This window comes from Lissotriton helveticus, chromosome 3_1 (assembly GCF_964261635.1).
Source record: "Lissotriton helveticus chromosome 3_1, aLisHel1.1, whole genome shotgun sequence".
NCBI classification, from domain to species: Eukaryota; Metazoa; Chordata; class Amphibia; order Caudata; family Salamandridae; genus Lissotriton; species Lissotriton helveticus.
The window spans coordinates 400,317,115-400,335,654 of NC_136061.1; the positions used below are offsets into that span (position 1 = coordinate 400,317,115).

The 18,540-nt window shown below is 50.4% G+C and overlaps 2 long non-coding RNA genes across 2 annotated transcripts in view; one reads left to right on the forward strand and one right to left on the reverse strand.

The window, feature by feature from the left end:
* LOC144824565 (uncharacterized) overlaps positions 1-11,841 on the reverse strand; it is a 41,868-nt gene extending 30,027 nt beyond the window's left edge. Inside the window, exon 1 of the long non-coding RNA XR_013609014.1 lies at positions 11,559-11,841. This is a non-coding gene — a long non-coding RNA (uncharacterized LOC144824565). The remainder of the gene's footprint in view (positions 1-11,558) is intronic.
* A 179-nt stretch (positions 11,842-12,020) lies between these two features.
* The window catches only part of LOC144822529 (uncharacterized), a 146,788-nt gene continuing 140,268 nt past the window's right edge, over positions 12,021-18,540 (forward strand). The window contains exon 1 of the long non-coding RNA XR_013608636.1: positions 12,021-17,181. This is a non-coding gene — a long non-coding RNA (uncharacterized LOC144822529). The remainder of the gene's footprint in view (positions 17,182-18,540) is intronic.

Here is an 18,540-nt window from a genome sequence, read left to right on the forward strand (position 1 = left end):
TGAACCTCCCTGATCTAGGACCATTTTAAGATCTTCTGTGGCCCTTAGAAGAGCTGTTTCTGTACTGAATCCTATTTGAGTGGGATGAAGAATGTTCTTCACTTCCACATCTTCTCCTAGATGCTAATTAATGATCTTCGCTAGAGATTTGGTAACTCCAAGGGAGTAGCGATATAGGCCTGCAATTTTCTACCACCTCTGGGTCTAAGGTTCTTTCAAACATTTTACCAGATTTTGGCCCTGATGCTAACCCACCTCTACAACTCCTTCACAGAGACTGGAATATACTAGCCCACAGATTGAACCCTATTGTGCCTGATTTGATAGACCCAGAGTAGGCCAGTTTTAATCAGGGAAGACACTGCCATGGTGACACAGAAAATACATACACTACATATCATAGACAACACAGTAAAAGAGCACATTATTGTTAGTGATCGATGCTGAAAAAGCGTTCCACATGGTTCACTGGCTGTACCCGAGAGAAGCATTTCGATCCGATATCAAGCACATGAGATTTCAGTGGATTCAGTGACCCAATAGTAACAGTGCATCGAGAAGGTGCTACATCAAACCTGATTAACATACAAAGGACACATGTCAGGGATGAGTAGCAACCCCAAAATTAACAGCCTTAAAGTAGCCAGAGAAAGTCACAAAATATGCTTGTACGCAGACAACATCCTTGTGTTCCTGGGTGATACATGAAAATCCTTACCAGAACTAATAAAAGAAATGCCGTATTTTGGGAAAGTCTCAGGGTTCAGTCTAAACCTACAAAAATCCCAGTTCCTCAATGTATCTCCTTCATCACCTCCCTACAAAAACAGTTCCCCATCAAATGGGCCAAAAGTACTTAGGGATTTAGATTGTATCAACATCAAAAACAGAGCTCAAATTAAATACAAGTAGATGTTTCATCACACAAGACACAACCTACACCCATAGCACTCATACAGCTTGTTGTTTAGCTGCCTGGTGGTAGTCAAAATGACCACACTACCAACACATCTAATCACTTACCAGACTATTAGGTGAACCTCCACTGCACCCCACAACCCCGGAAAACACTTAAGTTACTGCAAAGCACAGTAGAAAACGTTATATGAGCCGAGAAGAAGCCTAGGTTCGATAAGAGACGTCATATCGCACACCAGAGACAGGCGGGCAGGGCATTCCATATATTATGCAATACTTTCAGGCAGTCCAACTGAAATATATAGCTGAGTTGTCAGTAACTAGATCAGAAGAAAAGCTGATGCTTCTTTGACCAACTAATTGTCAACACGCTTCAAGAAATACAGACCATGGGGTCTCTATTCTTCTCCTGTAACTAAGACCACCTTAACTGTCTGCAACAAGGCGAAAGTTAAGAGGGGGGCCTTACCTCACCGATATCCTCACTTACACCAATAATAAACAACACAGGTTTCTCCTCTGGTGTTAGAGTTTACAAATTCCACATTTGGACAGAGAAAGGGATTAAAAGAAAAGATTCTCTCTTTGACATGACAGGGATAATACAATCCAATCAACTAAAAAAAAGAGTACGAAAGACTGCAGCATTTACTAATCAGACACGGGTTCGTAAACGAGACAGTCTAGCTACACTCTAGCAGACCACTCACGCCATTAGAGCAAGCATTTACAATGCAAACTGTCAATTTTATTGTATTTTTACATAGGTTTATTGTTTGTAGTCGAGTGAATGTATGTTGTTCGCAGTGGAATTATGTGGCTTGATTTGGATTTGTTAGTTGTGGAATTGTGTGGTGTGTAGTGTATTTGTATATTTGAATTATGCAGAATGGTGAATAGATATGGGTGAGAGTTGTATAGAATAGATAGAAAGTAAGAATGAGATGGATAGTAATTTGTGTATGAAGTAGGGAATGAACTCTAAATAGAGTAGTAGAAAGAGTGTGTGATATAGAGAAAATGAGGGGGAGAGAAGATTATAGACGTATGAAGACTCTGCTCTTGTGTATGCCGCAGACAGCGTAAGCAGAGGAGGCGAGTGGGTGTTTGCGTTTTTTATTTTTTGAAAAGTTGAGGTACAAAAAATGTGCTGATAGAGCTGAAGTGAACCAATATGAGAAATGTTGGATCAGTGTGTGCATGTGCAATGGAATTATGTGGATAGTATTTATGAGGTATTAAATGTAGTGAACTTAAGTGTAGGGGTATTGTGTGTCGTAGAGTGTCATGTATTGAGTGGAATTATGTGGTGTGGTGCTGAATTATGTGAATAATGTGATATGCGGAGTAGGAGGAGGAATCGCCATTGTCTACAAGAACACCATCAGGGTCTCGACCAGCACCAACGACACTCTCAGCACCGCAGAACAGATGCACTTCCAGATCCACACGGACTCCAACACCACCCTAAGAGGCACCCTCATCTACAGACCCCCCGCACCCTGACCCCAGTTCAGCGACTCCATCGCCGACTTCATCAGCTCGCACTCCCTAACCTCCACTGACTACATCCTCCTCGGAGACCTGAACTTTCACCTGGAGAACACTAACGACAGCAACTCGACCACCCTGATCGACAATTTCGCCAACATTAAACTGAGACAGCTCGTCACAACGCCGACCCAGTCTGCCGGCCACACGCTCGACCCCGTCTTCTCCTCAAGCTCCCACGTCTCCTTCAGCCACACCACCGAACTCCCCTGGACCGACCTCCGCTGCATCCACTTCACATTCCACCACATACCACCGCACCCAACAGATCCCACGCTGCTGCTGGAGCAAAGTCACAGAAGACCAACTATAGGCAAACCTCGCTCTCAGCCCACCCACCGACCTCTCCAACACCGACAACATTGTCCGCAACCTCAGACGATGGATTGACGACTGCGCCAACACTGTCGCCCCGCTGAAAAAACCCACCTACAGAGACACCAGCAAGAGAGCCAGCTGGTTCACCCCGGAACTCCTAGCATCCAAGCGTACCTGCCGGAAACTAGAGATGAAATGGCACAGTGAAAAGACACCGGACAGCCACGCAGCCCACGAAGACGCTATCCGCAGCCACCATCACCTCATCAGGGCTGCCAAGAGGATCTCCTTCAAAGACCCCTCGACAACAACGCACACAACAGCAAGGAGCTCTTCATCATCATGAAGGCACTCTCCAACCCCAGCTCCAACACCAACGACATCCCGCCGTCGCAAGCCCTGTGATATTCCCTCGCCACCTTCTTCCACCGCAAGATCACCGACATCCACAACAGCTTCAACACCCAGACAGCCCCAACAGACACTGACACACCAGACTCGCCACACACCATCGACAATGACCCCTTGCCAGCCTGGGCCAACGTGAACATCGATGACACCATCAAGAACATGAGCACAATCCACTCCGGCTCCCTGTCAGACCCTTTTCCGCACCACATCTTCAACAATGCCCGCTGTTCCATCGCACCTCACCTGCGCAACATCATCAACCTCTCCTTTGAGACCACGACCTTCCCAGAGAGCTGGAAACACACCGAGATGAACGCCCTGCTCATAAAAGCCAAGGTGGACCGAGAGACCTCAAGAACTTCCGGCCCATCTCCCTGCTTCCTTTCCTAGGCCAAGGTCATCGAGAAGATTGTCAACAGACAGCTAACTGGATACCTCAAAGAAAACAGCATCCTGGAACCATCCCAGTCAAGGTTCAGCAGCAACCACAGCACTGAGACTGCCCTCATCGCCGCCACGGATGACATCAGGACCCTGCTGGATAACGGTGAGAACGCAGCCCTCATTCTGCTGGACCTCTCCGGCGCGTTCGACACTGTCTGCCACCGCACTCTACGCGCACGCCTCCACGACGCAGGGATCCGAGACCACCTCCTTCCTTTCCGGTAGAACCTAGAGCGTCCGCCTTCCCCCGTTCCGATCCAAAGCCTCCGACATCATCTGCGGCGTACCCCAGGAATCATCCATCAGCCCGACACGGTTCAACATCTACATGACCCCGCTCACACACATCGCCCGACAGCACGATCTTAACATAATCTCCTACGCCGACGACACTCAACTGATCCTCTCCCTCACCAAGGACACCATCCCCACCAAATCCAACCTCCACGAAGGAATGAAGGCTGTCGCTGATTGGATGAAGAGCAGCTGACTAAAGCTGAACACGGACAATACGGAGGTCCTCATCCTCGGCTCCAACCCTTCAGCCTGGGACGACTTCTGGTGGCCTACGACACTGGGGGCAGCCCCGACACCCACCGACCACGCACGCAACCTGGGAGTCATCCTCGACTCAACGCTCTCCATGGCCAAGCAAGTCAACGCAGTCTCCCCCTCCTGCTTCAACACCCTCCGCATGCTCCACAAGATATACAGGTGGATCCCGACAGATACAAGAAGAACACTCACCCAGGCCCTCGTCAGTAGTGTAACAGTTGGCGGTCTAGTGCCCAACACTCATGCACCCACCACATCCGCAGGCCAGGCGTGGCCTGCGGGGTCTAATAAAAGGAAGGCCACCGCTCGGGGCGCATCACTTCCGACTGCTACACTAACGTGGTCCCCGTGTATTCATTGCGCCATCCTGCCCCCGCGCCTGCCCCATCTACGCCTGGGAGGCCTGTGGGGTATCCAAGGTCAGCACGCAACATTGGTGACAAGCGGAGGGAGCCCAACTCTCGCTCGCACCTCGCACTGCCCTGCGGAGCGACCGTCTCCTGTATGCGGCAACGCGGCTGTGCGCCGCATGCGGCCGAAGCTGCCGCATGTCCGAGCGTGCCGCCCCCACCTCAGCGGTGGCCACGATTGATGCGGGAGGCATCTCGGCGATCCAGAGAATCACCGGCACAGCACGTCGGCGGGCCCAGGCTGGGCCGTCTGAGAAGACCACGCCGCCGCTGAACGACAGCGCTCCGATCCAGACTGGGCGTCTGAACTGCCCGAAGCCTCACCAGCGCTGTGTGTTCCTGCTGCTGGAGGCCCCTCTACTCCCTGTTTGTCTCCATCAAGCACTGGCACAACTAAATAGAGAAAAAGAAAAGCACTGGCAAAACCAAAGAAGAAAAAGGAAGGGGATACACAGAGGTGCAAGAAAAGCCTCAAGTAAGGAGAGAGTGGGGACACCAAGTGCTGGTGTGCCCTGGGAGAGGGAGAATATTACGACACAGCACCACGTGGGGCACACAACGCCATCTTTTTCCTTAAACCGGCCAGAAAGTTCAGCGGACGACAATAACGCCGCTGCACCAGCCCACATCCCATTCCAGCACGCAGCATCAGGGGTCCTACCTCCTTTTAGGGGAGCTAGAAGATCCCGTGTCAGCCTCCCCCCCCGGTGGAGAACATGGATCGAACGCCTCAACAACTATTTTGTCGCGACCAGGGAGATGGATGAGGCGGTAAAGAGATCCTTGCTGCTTCACTATGCAGGAGACGAGATTTTCAAACTTTTCAAGCATCTGCCCAACACAGGGGCAGCAGATGACTATGATGCGGCAGTGACAGCGCTAAATGGCCATTTTGATCCGCAACTAAACCTAGATTTCGAAGTCTTCAAGCTCGGACAAGCCCGCCAGAGGGAAGGAGAATCTATGGACAAGTTCTACGCACGTCTCCGGGAGCTTGCCAGCATGCGCACTGATGAAGACCAGCCAAAAGAAATCAGGAGACAACTAAATCAGGGGTGCCGCGATAAGACCTTACGAGGACTCATACTGCGCAAACCAAGAATCACACTGGAGGACATACTGATACTAGCCAGATCACGTGACCTGTCCGCGGCTAGGACACACGAAATGGATCGAGCCCTAACCAAGTCCCACGGGAAGCCGGACTCCATCAAGACGGAGCGAGCTGATGCGGTGAGGACCGAACCCAGAGGAGACCCATTCAGAGGTCCAAGAGGAGACGCTTCCAGATCAAGATGCAGATACTGTGGCCACGAGCTGCATGCTGCTAAAGACTGTCCCGCCCAAGGGAAGACCTGCACCAATTGCGGAATACCCAATCACTTTGCATCCGTCTGCAGGAGCGGCAACAAAAAACGAGAGTTCCGAGGGCAGAGGCCCCCAACGCGAGGCGTTCGACAACTATCGGTGACAGACACCGCACCACCCAACCACGTACAGAGAAGACCTGTGAAACACCTACCAACCGTAGAAGATTCCTCAGAGGATGACGAAGAAGAGGTATACATAGTATCCTTCGCAAGAGAACTCAAACAACGCTACCGACCACAACCCACATGCATAGTCCAGGTCGCGGGGACCGAAGTGAAAGCGGTCATTGACACAGGAGCGATAGTGAACGTCATGGGCCTACAACAATAGCGAAGAGTATGCCCTCGCCCTCCCGTGGTACCATCCAAAACCAGAATCTACGCGTATGGAGTAGACACACCCCTTCCGCTAAAAGGAAAGATCTCGGTACCCATCAAGGCAGACGACCTTGAGGTAATGGCAACAATCCACATCATCGACAGGGAAGAGGATACCCTCCTGAGTAGTCACACTGTTGAAGATCTAAAGCTAATTGCCTTTGCCAGACGAATCCGGACGTATCAGGTAGAAGAGCTCCTCGGACAGTTCCCCGAGCTGTTCCAAGGCCTCGGGTGCATCAAGTGTGACCCCATCAAGCTACACATTGACAAGTCAGTCGTCCTCATCGCCCTGCGACACAGGAGAGTTCCATTCCACCTGCGACTGCTCGTGGAGAAGGAGCTGGAAGCCTGGGAGGAGCAAGGAGTCATCGAAAAAGTATCTGGGCCGACACCATGGGTATCCCCGATGGTCATGGTGGAAAAGCCTGAACAGCCAGGAGCCATACGCCTATGTATCGACATGCGGCTGCCCAATAAAGCAATTAAGAGGGAACGCCACATAACACCAACAATGGATGACATCATTGCGGATGTCAATGGATCCAAATGGTTTTCGAAAATTGACTTAAACGCAGGGTATCACCAACGGCCCTGTCAGAAGAGAGCAGATTCATCATCACCTTCAGCACCCACCAAGGGCTCAGGAGGTACAAACGGCTGAACTTTGGGATATCCTCGGCAGCAGAGGTGTTCCAAAATACAATACGGAGCTGCTATCAGGCCTGCCTGGAGTGTTGAAAGTGAGTGACGATATCCTCATCCACTCCGCGACGGCCGCCGACCACCACAAATACCTCGGCGACACACTGAAACACCTCAGCGAACACGGAGCCACTCTACATAAGGACAAGTGCCAGTTCTTCCAGCCTTCCCTTGAGTTCTTTGGCTAGGTATTCAACCAGGAAGGCATACAGGTAGACCTGAGGAAGTTGCAAGCCATCAAGGACACCCCCGCACCAACGACACCGACGGAAGTGCAGAGCTTCCTGGGAATCGCCACATACTGTGTGCGATGTATACCAGGCCTGGCCACCCGAAGTGAGCCGCTGCGAGCCCTCACGAAAGTAGATGCAACCTGGCAATGGGGCCGAAAGGAGGAAGAAGCATTCCAAGGGATAAAAGATGCCCTCTTAGGAGAAGCCACGCTAGCATACTTTGATCCTGCGAACGGAAGTGCTGGTGGACGCACGCCCAGTCGGACTCGGTGGAGTGTTGGCTCAAGAGCGTGAACCAGGCCAGTGGGCCACTCTGGCATTTGCCAGCAAGTCCCTCACCTCCACGGAAGCAAGGTATGGCCAGATTGAGCGCGAGGCGCTCGCCATCAAGTGGGCCTGCAGCCATTTTCATCTGTACCTCCATGGGCACCTGTTCAGCATAGTCACTGACCATCAGCCCCTGGTTCCCCTCTTCAAAGGAACAGCACCGCATCCACCCCCACGCATCGAACACAGTCCAGTTGCAACCATATGAAATGGAGGTAGTCTATTGCCCGGGGTCCAAGAACCCGGCCGATTTTCTCTCAAGACAGAATATGCCCACTTGGTAGCTCTTGCATCTTGCCCCCAGAGCATGTCCCTAGATGATGTAAAGGAAGCAGCCGCTACCGATGCCGTCTATACCAAGACACTATGCGCAGTGCAAGAAGGCTCGTGGACAAACTACCTTCGCCATGCCAATTCGTGGACCCCGGAAGATCGGGAAACCCTAACCAAAATGTGGCGGGTCCGTCATCGCCACCGGAGATGGCATCCTGCTGAGAGGACCCCGGCTAGTCATCCCTCAGAGCCTCAAGCACCGGACAGTCCAACTAGCCCATGGGGGACACCAAGGAATAACCAGGATGAAAGCACGGATGTGGGAAAAGGTCTGGTTCCCAGAACTTGAGGACATGGTAGAGGAATATGTCAGACGATGCTCATTGTGGCAGCTGGCAAGTGGCCCGGAGAAACCTCTCCCGGTCATCACTGAAGAGGCCTGCACCGTCCCATGGTCCAAAGTAAGCGTGGATTTTGGAAGTTTCCCAGGAGGAAGGCACACACTTGTCATCATAGGTGCCTACTCAAAATATCCATTGGTAGAACACATCGTGTTGACGGCCTTCAACCACGTTGTACCGGTGTTAGAGAAAATCTTCGCCGTGTTTGGTTTTCCTCAAGAAGTACGCAGTGACAATGGTCCCCCGTTCCAAGGGGCTGAGTTTGCCACATTCCTCCAGCAACGAGGCATATCGCATCGCCGCATCACCCCTTAGTGGCCCCAGGTAAACGGGGACGTCGAACGCTACATGCGCACTCTGAACAAGATGTTTCGCATAGCGGTCGTGGAACAAGTGGACGCGGAACAAAGGCTCCACGAGTTTTTGAGAGAATACCCCTCACTGTACGACCCAGTGGAGCGCATGGGCTCTCATGCTCCATGGCTCCCGCCGTGACCTGCTCCCTACCTGCCCAGGATGGTCGTCACCTCAACTGGACGTCGAAGAAGTGCAAGAGAGGAGAGCGCGACATAACCAAAACGCAAGTGTCCAACGCCGCGCCACCCCAAGAAGGCTTAGCCATGGAGCGACAGTCATCCTGCGGAGCCGACGCCAGGTTGGAAAGTTCCAAACAAACTACGAGTCTGGCACCTGGACAGTCACCACTAACCATGGCTCCATGGTAACTGTGCGCAGAGGAGCGGCAGAAGTGTCCAGGAACATCTCGTGGTTCAAGGAAGTCCCACCAGAACAGCACCAGGAGACTTTCAGTAACCACCCAAGTCCCATGACTACTGATGCGCCCGAGGGGCGGGCGGACGAATCGGCGAGTGGCCAAGTTGGTGAGACCCCAGAAGTAAGTCCCCACCTCAACACGGGGCTTGCTCTGACGACCCCAGCCGGAACAGCATGGGAGGGCGAACCGGCACCCAAAGATACAGTCTGTGGCCGAACCCCTACCCGAGTCAGCGGCTGAGAGACTATGCCTGCTGAAGAGGCCCGGAACTCACCGGCTGAGGCTCACGCAAGTGCTGCAGTTATGTTGTGGACTGAATAACATGTGTGAATCGTTGTGCCTATGTTAAGAAAAAGTTATAACAAAAGAACTGAGTTGGATAGGGATGTAACAGTTGGCGGCCTAGTGGCCAACACTCACGCACCCACAACATCCACAGGCCAGGCGTGGCCTGCGGGGTCTAATAAAAGGAGGGAGGCCGCTCGGGGCGCGTCACTTCCGACTGCTACACTAACGTGGTCCCCGTGTATTCATTGCACGATCCTGCCCCCACGCTAGCCACGGCTACGCCTGGGAGGCCTGTGGGGTATCCAAGGTCAGCACGCAACAAGTAGCAGACACGACTATGGAAACGCCCTCTACGCGGGAGCTCCGGCCAAGCTCATCAAATGACTGCAACGCATTCAAAACGCCTCGGCACGCCTGATCCTCAACGTACCACGCCACAGCCACATCACCACCCACCTGAGAAAACTGCACTGGCTCCCCGTCGACAGGAGAATCTCCTTTAAACTCCTCATCCACGCACACAAGGCACACCACAATACCGGACCAGCCTACCTCAACAGACTTCTTCTACGTCCCCAAACGCCAGCTCCGCTCCGCCGACCTCTCCCTCGCCACCGTCCCCCGCATCCGAAGAACCACCTCCGGAGGCAGATCTTCTCCCACCTTGCCGCCAAGACCTGGAACATCCTTCCACTCAGCCTACGACAGGCCCAAGACCTGCTGACCTTCAAGGGGCTACTCAAGACCTGGCTGTTTGACCAGTAGCGGCACCCCCCCCTTTTTTCTTCCCTCTTTTCTTCCCCAGCACCTTAAGACCCTCGTGGGTAAGTAGTGCGCTCTACAAATTCTGTGATTGATGTGGAATCTGGGGTGCGTATTGGATGTATGCAGTGTGTAGTGGAAATATGTGTTGTGGAGTTGAGTTTTGTGTTGTGGAATGGAATTGTGTGGAGGTGAATTGTGCTGTGTGGAATTGTGTGGCACTGAGTGAATATATGCTGAGCGGAGTTATGTGACATGGTATGGAGTGTATTATCTGGAGTGTTGGAATGTGGTATGTAATTGTGTGGCGTGAATTGTGTGGTGTGACATTGCATGGAATGGTGTGGAATTATGTGGAGTGTAACTACGGGGCAGGTTGCGGAGTTGAATTTTGTTGAGTGTACCTATGTGTTTTGGAGATGAGTGGGTATATGTGGAGTGTAATTATGTGGCATGAAGTCTAATTATGTAGGCTGGAGTGTAATTATGCGTAGTGGAAATATTTGGAGCTGAATTATGTTGCGTGGAGTGTAATGGAATGAAGTGGCATGGAGTGGTATTATGTGAAGTGGAATTATGTGGCATAGAGCAGAGTGGAAATATGTGGGTTGAATTTGATGGATTGGCATTAGGTGTTATGTAGTGGAAAATTTGTGGAGTGGATTTGTGTAGTGTTGAATTATTGGATGGTGAAGTGTATTGTGTAGTGGAATTATGTTGTGTGTATTTGTGTGGACAGGTTTTCACTAATGTTTAGTACGGCCAAAATATCCTGTACGGCATGTGCCAGGGTTGTGTATAATGTGATAGACTATTATGATGAGCCTTGAGCTCACATACTTTAAAAGTTGAGACACTAGGATAACAAGCTTTCCCTCACAGTGTAAAGATTTATAGGGGCCTCCCATGGTGGTACAAACCCCTTAGCTCTTACCAGCCACATCTCTATAGAGAAAATAGGATACTTTGACCTATAAGCGCTTAGAGTTGACATAATAGGCAAGGGCTGCATGCATCCTACATAGAGAAAATGCAGAGTCTGCATGACTGCATTGGTCGGCCACAGTTAGGGCCCACAGCATTGGGCAAGCCACTGCTCACAGACACCAAACAACCAGGCATACTGTTCTGCTTTCTCGCAGCACGAGAAACAGAAACATAAAATGGTATTTAAAATACAATTTTATGTTTCTGCTTCTCGCACTGCAAGAAAGCAGTGGGGTCACGCTCCTCCACCCTAATGGAGGAGCTGCCCCTGAGGTTTGAGTCTCAACGGCGGCTCAGCATCCTGTGATTCTGGGCAAATCACTTCATCCCCCCATGCCCATTAAAAACAAATGTGTCCATGTGTAATGTAACTGGTGCACATGTAAAGTGCTTCAGGTCCTTCGGTTCGAGTTCACACTATATTTAAAAAAAACGAAAATTGCGGCGAGTACCTTGGTGTGAGTAGCAGTGGCAACTGGCGGGCAGTGCGAGCATGTACATTGTACAGAGTCGCTTTCATGCATGCCTCCCAGCACTGTCGGCGCTCGGCTGAGCTTGGGCCCTCAGCTGAGGGCAAAGTAGGGTGCACATGAGAGCAAACTTAAAGCGCCAGGAAAATGTGCAGATGGTTTGATAAACAGAAGGATAAACAACTTCTTCTCTAACCAGTGCCGAGCACACAAAGGACAGACCTGTGCTGGCCCTACAGGACAGAAATACAAGGGGGGCCAATAGGCCCCCACGCAAGCATGGCGGGGCCCGGCCCCTCCCACACCCCGTCCCTTTCGGGGCCGCTTGCCCCGCGCCCTCGCCCCGGAAGTAGTTGTGTGCTTCCGGGGCGAGGGGGCGGGGCCGCGGCGGCGAAAGGGTTAAAAGCCTGGGGAGCGCGGGAAGCGGCCTCTTTGTGCCCGCGCTCCCAGGCTAGCTCCTCGCCCCACCGTGGGGCCGTGTAATTTTCTTTTTCATTTGCCCTTTCTGCAGGTTTTTCAAGTCCCTACAAGCAGCTGGTGCCAACAATGCGGGAATGGCGGAGGAGCAAGATCCTGAGAAGGAGCGGACAACGTGGAGCGACGTTCATCGGGGCGGACAACCGTGGCGATTTGTTTTGCCCTACGGAACATTATGCAGGACCCGGGCCCCCGGCGGCCCGTAATTTCTTTTCAATTTTGTCCCCTCTGCAGATGTGCGGTCTCCGACTACAAGTCAGCCAGAATGCCCCTGGGAAAGAGCGGACAACGTGGAGCGGTGCTGTAAGCGAATACGCTGTGGTGAACCATCTCGGCGGATTGAGGAGGCGCAGAGGGAGCTGTGCGTGGACGAACATCTCGGCGGGATGAAGAGGCGCAGAGAGACCCGTGGGCCAATAGTGGCCCGTAATTGGCTTTTCTTCTTTGTCGTTGTGCAGGTTGGCGCTCTCACCTACGGGAAAGCGGCGGTCTGGAGAGTGATCCGAAAACGGAGGGGGAACACAGCCGGAAGCCCCGCGACATAGAGGGACAACGTGGGAGCAATGTTCGTCTCGGCGGTCCCCGGGGGCACAGCGTTGTTTGCTGGAGGCGGCGAGTCACAAGCTTGAATCTCGTAAAGCCAACGGAGCCTTACCTTTTTCTGAAGGTCAGTTAATGGGGTATTAGTAACATCTGCGTTGTATAGTGAACAGGCAGCTGGGAAACCCAAGCATTAGCAATGCCAATCGTTAGCTTCTGCTTTTTGGGTGGGTCAATGCATGCTTTGTCATGTTTTTTGTAAAACATTTTTTCTTGCATAAGTTGGCCACGGAGGCCTCTCAGCACCGCTGCCGAGAAATGGGGCGATAGCGCCGCTCCAGACTCCCCCCCCCCTAACCTCTCCCCCCATGCGCTCTTCCAAGTGATGTGCACTGCGCCAGGCTCCACTGGCGAGCGACTAATACTGAACCCTGCCTCTGCGGGGGGGCGCATGGACTCTCATAATCAACTTTAAGGGAAGCAGAGGCCAGAGACGTGCTCCTTGGGGTCTCCCCTGCCTTTCCCTCTGAGCACAGGACTCCTCGCCAATCAACATCAAATAAACGTGCAGATCGCTTGAACCGGAGCAGTCATGCACCGCTAGGTGAGCACCGCACACGCCGCCATGTGTGCTCCAGTGCACGCACTGAGCACACCCTGTCCATAAGCAGTAAAATAACATGCAGCCCGTGTGAACGGGAGCAATCACCCGTTCTGTGAGTGCTGTACACGTTAACATGTAACATATGTGCCCGGGTGTGCATTGAGAAGATCAAGAGCGTGGGTTGTGTAAATAATGATTAGTTTCCCATAACGTTTTATATTTCTTAAGTATTACTATCTCCGGGTGTGCAGTTGGGATGCGGCCAAAAGTCCGAAAAAGTATTGTTTAAACACTCTAGAACAGTTGCGGTGATGACATATCCTGACTTTGATACAGCATGGGACACATGAGGGTCTGGTATGGGTCGCAGTTCCTAACGGGTTTTTGATTGTACCATTATTGACTGAAGGGAGATTTCTAAAAAGGGCGTATAAACAAAGCATGCCTGTTTATTTTGCAGAACCAAATGTGTTGTTATAAATGGAATATGTAGAAAAAGAATACACTTTATATATCTTTTTAAAATAAACTTGTATAAACTGAACTCTCATGGGGATCCACTCTGAATGGGTTTTCAAGACTGGCATTTCGTCCCCGCTAAGGCAATTGGTGAATGCACGCACTAGTAGGACGTATTGGTGTGCGGGTTGCACCACAAGTTGTCGGTTCGGTTACAACAGATGAAATATATACCTCTGGCAGGGAACCTAATGACAGGCTTTTGGTCACCACGGAGTCTCTTCACTAGGGGTTTTGAGTACGTCATAGATATACCCAAGGAACTGTCTATTAACTTAAGACTTGCGCCTGAAGTTCTGGTTCCGTTTTATTATTTTTATTATATTTAATGGGATAATACTGCATTGTGATTGTTTAGAAAGTGGCAAGTTATCAACAACGTGCTCCAGTTACGCAATCTGTTAGCGCGGTACTTATATAACAGTAATTGCAATGAGCAATGCCGAGGTTGTGAGTTCGTGCCTCACCTGGAGCGGGGAATTGCTTCACTGTGCCTCTTTCCTCATCCTTAGTCACGATAAAATTAAAACTGGTTATTCTATGACCGGGGCTCCCCGACGGGGAGGATGGTAATATATTATTCACGCGGGAATCTGTCCCTGGCATTAATGATGCCAGTCTGGATTCGTGGCTCATTGCAGCTGAATTCTCTCTTTGCACCGCGTGTATGATTGTTTAAACTGAATTGTCTCTGCAAGGGCCAGGTGCGCCGCACAAACATTTCCAATGCGCAGATGTTTGCTACTGAACAGGCAGTTGCGAGTAACAGTGGCGCCAAGTGAAAAGGGGCCACAATGCCTCTAAACATTTAATGTTGATATTACATAGGTAGTGGGGTTCCTATGCATCTTGTATAGGTCAAAAAACAGATCTGTACTAAATACACAGTTTAGAGTAATATAACGAGTGTGTGCTTTCTGCTCTCTAGAGATGCGAGCGTAGCTATTCCTATGGCATCAAGTCACGGAACGTGCCTCAGCGCATATTGCATAGTCATATATCCAAAGGACACATAATGTAGTCTTCTGCTGCGGCACAACTTCTCCGGCTACCACAGTGGGTTAAATAGAGTAAAACAACGGTTAAGTGTAGCCGTTGGAGGGAGTCATCCGGTAGGCCAAGGATAATCAGCTTGCATACACTTAATGCTCGAGGAGTGGGATGCATAAAGCACTGCCTACAGACCTGATGAGGAATGCACAGGGCAATGTTAATGTCCTCTTCTATCAGTATCCTTACCTTGCCAGGATTCTGACCATTTAATTATTAAGATCCTGTAGCGTTTGAGTATCTGATATCAGCGTGATCATATCAAATTGAGTCAGGGAGACTATTTAAATGTTAAGTTCCCCGCCTTCCTCATGCGGGTGTAAGGGATTGGGCAGATATATGCTCTGGGGTCGATCTATGGGTTAGGGACGGTCACTTATGCCCCCCCGAAACCTGAGTGAGAATATCTGGTGTTATCACCCTGCTTACGTTTGGTGTGTTGGTTCAGGGCCACAAAATATTTGCCTGCTGAAATTGGAAATATCTTTCTTTAAATTAAGAATGTCCAAGGTAGGCCCAGGAGGGCGGTATCCATGACAGATTTGCATGGGAATCAACACCCCAAAATTTTTTATAATATTCAGATGCACTGGGTCTAAATACATTTAATATGTTAATGCTACTCTCAGAGAGGCTGCCCATTGCATACCTACATTTGGGCAAGAACACGTTAAACGATCATTTGTCAGATTGGTTGAGTGCAAGGAGCATGAAAAGCTGCACACATGGGGCTAAATGCTGTGACATTAGGATGACAATTACTGTTCCCTTGTTTTTACTTTCTGAATCAGCGACAAGACAGTCGTGGTTGCTATTTATTTGGTAAATAGACAATGTAACCATAATTGCTGGGCGGGCACTGTAATTCTGATCCCTGTTTAACACCCTCCTTGTACTGACCCCGCCACCCCACAATATTTCTTTCTGGGTGCGGGAATTTATTGTTGTTTCAGAACGTCCACACTCTTCATAAAATAATAGATCCTGTCTGGTGCAACAGGAGGGATCTCAGTAAACAATCTGGTGCGTCCGCGTCACCTGGGTATCCTCCCACAGACCAAGCTAAGGCTAATTATAACGATAACATGGCAGTGGGGTCTACGTAATCAATATATCTATCGGTATTATTGACAATACTAGTTCAGGGTCACCTGTGGGCTGGCTGATTCAAGTACACTTACGTGCGTACTTGCCTAGGTGGTAGGCCTCGATTTGATCACAGGACAAAACTATGAAATGTGCACTATCAGGAATAGTGGCAACACTAGTTCTGGGTCACCTGTGTGCACTTGCGTGTCTACTTAACAGCATTTGGCACTAAATTCTTCCCCTCCTGTTTTTACTGCCTAAGTAGGTCAGCCGTACCAAATGGCAGCCAAAGAATTGCCATTCCATAGTATGCATGTTAGTTTCTGATAATTTTCTCAGAGGACATATAGCACGCAAAGGACTCACTATTGTATAGTGGATCTAAAGAAGAAGGTCGTGACCATGCCTAAATCCAATCTCTGATACTGCTGGTGCTCTTATAGGGGCAAGGGGGTCGGACAGATTGGCATATGACCGGGGCTGAACTGGGGGAGGCAGAATGGGTTAATGAACGGTAACACATTAAACCTTGATCTGTTAAAACTAATGTTGCATCAGGATTTACGAGAGGTGGCGGTATACTATGAATTGATTGGAAAATCATTTGTGGCAGCTGGAGGGCCACCTGTTACTTGCAACTTGTTAAAGGAATGATGCTCAGTCTGGTATCATGAGAATAATATATGTAGGTTATGGTTGCCCCTTAGTTATATTACGCGTTACCACTGTAAGCCAACAGTCAGGCGCGAGGGGTTCGATACTTAGAACATGTATATTTCATCAAGTTGGGATTGGGGGGGTGCTAATACAAACTGACTGTTCCTTTTAAACTGATATCCTAATCATCCTTAAGGAGTCATGAGGGCGTTATGGTATGCACTGGGGACTCCATCCTTTGTGTCACTGCACTACACACTGGGTAGTATTCGTTATTGAAGGCCATTTTACAGGGCGCTCTTCGTAACATTAATACAGTCACGCTACAGGGGACACAAACTGAGGCTATGCGCAACACTTAGTCGGAAGTGTTTAGGAGTATGCATCTGACGCTAATTGTATCTCAAACGTAGCAAGGGATGGCAATGTAAGAATAGCACGTGTACAGCAGTTATCGCCAGAAACACTAATGGTTTGTGTTTATCTTTTCCATTTATGTATGGCCGGGTCCACGGTGGATATCTGGAGTGCTCCGCATCACAACAGCTGCTACAGGTGGACAGCCCAAGGGATGCTTACGTCAGGTAGAGGATGGCAAACAACAACGCAAGTGTGATGGGCGAGCGATCAAAAGACGCAGGAGGTGCCAACACAGAGTTGATTGTTTCGGTGTGTAATGCCTTATATTGGGTTGGCGGCAGTAATGTAGCAGGATGTGGATTCACAAAAATGGCAGTATTTGCCGTAACAGGAAAATGTATACCTACATTAACGGCGCCTGTGCACGCAGGGCCACCAGTGTCAGCATGATATGCATAGATCACCAATTGGTAAGTGACAACGGTAGAGATGGGACAGTACACAAGGGTGTGCATTCCTAGCCTCGGCAACCCCAGGAATGATAGGCCTATGCAACGCCTCATTTCCCCGGTTCAGGAAGTGGGGACTTCCATGGTAAAAGTTGTATCATACACTTAACACTTTCCAGAGCGTAGTGGCTAGGTGTGGATGGTTAGCAGACTGTACAGTATGCCAGTGGGAAGGGTAGGATGGTAGTACCAGGATACCCCCGGTCACAGCATCTGCAGGGACCCTCAAGAGGCGTGCCCCCACACCCTCGTTCATTTTAGGACATAGGGTAACGATGATAGGACCCAGATTGCACCATGGGGGGCTGAGTTTTCCCCCGGCTGCACGTAAAAGGGGGGGGGGGATTAGGCGAGTGCACGGAGTCACTCGGTGAAGAATCACTCGATAAAGAGGATCTACACGTGGTTGGAGAAACTATTTCATACACATTAATGACAGAATATCCCACAGGGGGTCATCTCAGGAACAAGTAGACTAACAGTCGGCTGATAATGAGGAGCTGACGTTTATTAGAGGCGCTACTCACAGGGTGGGGGGTCCAGTAGACAGAGTCAGGGATGCCATAGGGGTAGGGAACAAAATAGCAGGGGTAGAGGGTTTTGGATTAGGAGGTTATGACCTTTCAGTGTAGGCGGTTGGGGGGGGCCAGATAGTCGGTCAACTACCTGGCCTGTGGCGGTAAGGTCATTAATCGGTGAGCAGCATTTTAAGGTCCTTACGGGGGGGCGGACCCATTCACGAAAGGGGCCGCCCGCGGGAGGGGCCATTGGTCTCTCTCAGAACTCCAGGGGCAGGATATGATATCCCGTTTTAAAGGGTGCGGGGGAGGGAGTCTACGCTTTCCTCAGGCTGGTAGCCACCCCTCACAACACTATGACGTCACTAAGGTGCGCGAGTGTCTGGGCCCTCCTGTTATGGTTAAATGGAGTTCAGGGAGCGCACGTGGGTGTAACGTGCCCTGGGTTGCGCATGCGCATCTCCAACGTGGGAGCGCAGCTGTAAAAGGATCTGACACCGGTTGGCGACCTTGCCGTAGGACTTTATTAAAAAATATTAGAATGCAGTTTAATTTTCAGGCTGATTAGATTCGGTTAGGAAACACGCTGTACTAGCTATTTGTTAAGGTTAGCCCATCATACCATGTCGAAACGGATGTCA